General features: G+C 46.6%; 1 pseudogene; it reads right to left on the bottom strand.

Annotated features, from left to right (window-relative positions):
* Positions 1 to 320: 320 nt before the first annotated feature.
* On the bottom strand, positions 321 to 2,675 carry LOC120840874 (annotated as a pseudogene).
* Between the last annotated feature and the right edge of the window lie 1,288 nt (positions 2,676 to 3,963).

The following is a 3,963-nucleotide window of genomic DNA, read 5'->3' as shown; positions in this document are numbered from 1 at the left end:
ATGTAAATATTCTCCAAGGTTAAAACAAGGCATGCCTTCTTCCAATAAAGGTATTGTGGCAAGTAGGTATGACTCAACTTCAAGCCGTCGCAATATATAATCGTGCTTGGGAGAAGAGCGTGTTGGTTTTGGTCATGGATGAAGAAAGAATAAAACAATTAAAACAGGGACAACACAACCACATCTTTCAACTAGCAACAGACGAGTAAACTTTCAAACAGCGAGCAGCCGACTATACCCAGTAGGAGTAGGGAAAGAAGGGGGAGAGAAGGAAAGGAAAGAAAAGAAACGTGAAGTGCAAGTCAGGGTGGTAGGGTTATCTCGGATTTTAAAAATTCAACCTCAGTTTTCGTCAGCAGGAGGGAAGGGTTAGACACGTTGTTTTTTGCTGTGGTCATCGCGAATGATTCTATGATTTCCCTGCCGAATCTGCTGTCATGTCCCCCCAGGATTTTTGTGTCATCAAAAAGGGGATGACAACGCAAACACGAACGGGCATGTATGACTATGGGATGATAAGAATCTGGAGAGGCCTTAGAAACTTCGTTGTGGTGTTCGCGGAGTCTGTGATTGGTGCATCTGCCGGTCTGTCCTATGTATTGATGGCCGCAGCTCAAGGGGATGGAGTAAACTTTCTTCCCTTTGCATGGAATGAATTTCTTTTCGTGTTTGACGGTTCAGCCAATCGGAATCCGGTTGTTGTTCACTTGTTGACATAGTTGTTTAAGACGCATGCGGCACGAGAAGACGACATTCGTGTCGAACTTTGAGGCAATGGATTTTATCCGGTGGGCTGAATTGTGTACGTAAGGAATGACGGCGAATCGGGCTTTCTTTTTTGTAAATGGTGAGTGGCGATCAGGCCCGCGAATCATCCTTTCCAATACAGATCGGAGAAGGTCGACGGGAAACCCTGCCCTGACGAGCCTCATGTGCTGCAATTTGAAGCTATCTTCTGAAAGATGACAGCAAGACTTCGTGAAGGATGAAGAAAACAACGATTTGATGATACCGTGTTTTACCGACTTCGAATGGGCGCTAGAAAACGGTAAGACAGGTTTGGCAGACCTTTGTTGAAATGCCCAGCAGAGTCCAGTGGCACTGACATGAAGCCGCAAATTTAGGTACTGAAGACCTTCATTCAATGGTTCTTCTTTTGTGAATGGAAGGCCTGAAGAACAAGCGGAAAAAACCGCTGTAATGCTATCTGGAGAAGTTCGAGCAGGATGAATGATTAGGTAATCGTCTACATATCTGAAAACATGGCAGCCAGGGGTGGAGATGTCCAGTTGTGCTTTTATAGCTCTGTCAACGAATAAAAGGAACAATTCGCTGAGAACAGGGGCGAGACATGAACCAATGCAAACGCCCTTTTTTTGGCGGTAGATCCCTCTTTCATGTTCGACTAAGGTGGACTTTAGATATAGATGAATCAGGTCCACGAATCCAGAAACGGAGACACCGGAGGAATTCTGAAAATCCACAGCTCCGTGCTCAAAGATGGCGTCGGAGATTGAGGCAAGCAAAGTGGTAGGATCTAGATTGAAATACATGTCTTCTATGTCAAGTGAAAAAATAGAGTGGGGCAAGGAAAAGGAATGTTGGGAACTGATGACAGAGATGAGTTCTATTGAGTTAGACACTCTAAAGGGTTGAGGGAGGTGGATGCAGGACAGATGCTTTTGTAGAAAGAGCCCGAGCTGCTTCTGCCAACAACCCTTCTCTGGCACTATACTTCGGAGGGGAACTCCAATCTTATGTGTTTTTGCAGTGAAGAAAACTGAAAGGTACTGCTTCGCTGGACTACTAATGGCGGTTTTTAAGGACGACAGGTTCAAAGACGAGCAGAGTTGTTTGGCTCTTGACCTGAGGGTCCCAGACGGACGGGATTTCAGTTTGAGAAAATTCTTTGAAAGGGCGGCGTTCACCTTATCTCCAAAATCTCCCTCCTCTAACACAACAAACACACCCGTCTTATCGGATTCTAACAGCTTTAGGTGTTCTCGACGAAGCTCTTCAACAGCGGCGAGTAGAGGGATCTTGCCTGGCTTGGGGGGTGGGTGGAAGCACACGGCGCGGATGGCGGAGCCGAGAAAATCTTGCCTCTGTGGTTCTGGGATGGCGGCGGCGACTTGATGTACTGAGGCGAGTCGGTCAACCTTCTTAGTAGGAAGGTCTGGGGCGAACTTGGGGCCTTTGGAGAGCAATTCTATGGTGTCGGACGAGATAGCAGTGTTGCACAACAGGACAGGCGGTTCCAACTGCTTCTCGTTCAGCTTGCGGCAGGACGCAGTCACTCCAGCAATCACTTCTTTCCATGAAGCTTCAAGGAGGCGAGAAGCGGCGTCGACGATGAACAGGTACGAAGGATGCGAGCGGAAGCCAGGGCCAAACAAGTTCGTCATATGGCTGGGAAGGACCCTCTCCAGAAGGCGGAGCTCTAGGGATATTTCTTTCCTCGATATCTGCATGATGCGGTAGATGGAGCCCCAGGTGTTACAGTGGAATCCAAGGACGGAGGCCACTCCAGGATGAGGGAGGCTCTTGCGTAGGTGCAAACCGAGCGAGCGGAGCCTTAGACGGAGCAAATTCATTCTTGAGATGAAGCAAGCAGCCTCGAAGAAGGAAGCGGGGTTGAAGATCGATGGCTCGCAGTTGGGACTGGGACGGTACATGGCTCAGAAGAGTAGGTATGCTTGGGAGAAGAGCGTGTTGGTTTTGGTCATGGATGAAGAAAGAATAAAACAATTAAAACAGGGACAACACAACCACATCTTTCAACTAGCAACAGACGAGTAAACTTTCAAACAGCGAGCAGCCGACTATACCCAGTAGGAGTAGGGAAAGAAGGGGGAGAGAAGGAAAGGAAAGAAAAGAAACGTTAAGTGCAAGTCAGGGTGGTAGGGTTATCTCGGATTTTAAAAATTCAACCTCAGTTTTCGTCAGCAGGAGGGAAGGGTTAGACACGTTGTTTTTTGCTGTGGTCATCGCGAATGATTCTATGATTTCCCTGCCGAATCTGCTGTCATGTCCCCCCAGGCTTGAGCGGCAGCCTGGCGTCCGGCAAACGGTGGGCCGAAAGCTCCCGTGCCGCTAGTGTAGTTGTGCCTTGACTGATGTGATTCGATGGGAGCTGTATAATGTTGAGGCCATCTTGAGGCTTGTGTATGACCGTTTCCCGATTTTGAGTGCCCGGGATGTGGTTCGAAACTCGCTCCCTGCTGAAAATTAAGAAGAAACACCTACAACATAAGTGCAGCAACTAACGAAAATAAAATAAACCATCATACGAAAGCAGTTGTGTGTTTGATCGTTGAAGTAACGACTTGCTACTTGTGACGTTAAGTAGCGCGTTCCTTTTGAGATTCAGTAACGAGTAGCATGTTTAGTTACTTTGTGAGCCAGTAACGAGTAGCGATATTTAGTTACCTTTTTTTTTTTTGGGGGGGGGGGGGGGGTGACATGTACATATCTGGAAGAAACGTACCCCATAGCGCATCCGGGAACAAAGCAGTGTGTTTCACATTTTGCCATCGCGGTAGTCTGGACGCATGGGGCAATCTTTCTTTCTCTCCCCCTTCTTTCCCTACTCCTACTGGGTATAGTCGGCTGCTCGCTGTTTGAAAGTTTACTCGTCTGTTGCTAGTTGAAAGATGTGGTTGTGTTGTCCCTGTTTTAATTGTTTTATTCTTTCTTCATCCATGATATAATCGTGTTTGTTTATTTCTAATCACCTGCTCTAGTCACCACTTCTAGTGAGTTTCAAGCTTGTTTCTGTAGTACATACAGATTTGTTTTAAATTATTGGTGAGTCATTTTAATAGCTGAGTCTAGCAGCACCCTTGCTCGTATGTATATGCTTCTTTTCTCTTCATCTAAAACCACAATAAATCTGTTTTAGAACATCTACCTCTCTGATTTCATCTCTGCATGGGTAGTAAATTGCAATTAATTTTGTCTCAA

The sequence above is a fragment of the Ixodes scapularis genome, unplaced genomic scaffold (genome assembly GCF_016920785.2).
Source record: "Ixodes scapularis isolate PalLabHiFi unplaced genomic scaffold, ASM1692078v2 PGA_scaffold1__304_contigs__length_218370807, whole genome shotgun sequence".
Lineage (NCBI taxonomy): Eukaryota > Metazoa > Arthropoda > Arachnida > Ixodida > Ixodidae > Ixodes > Ixodes scapularis.
Note: the sequence above shows the minus strand (reverse complement) of the source record. Positions and strands in the feature narration are given on the sequence as shown.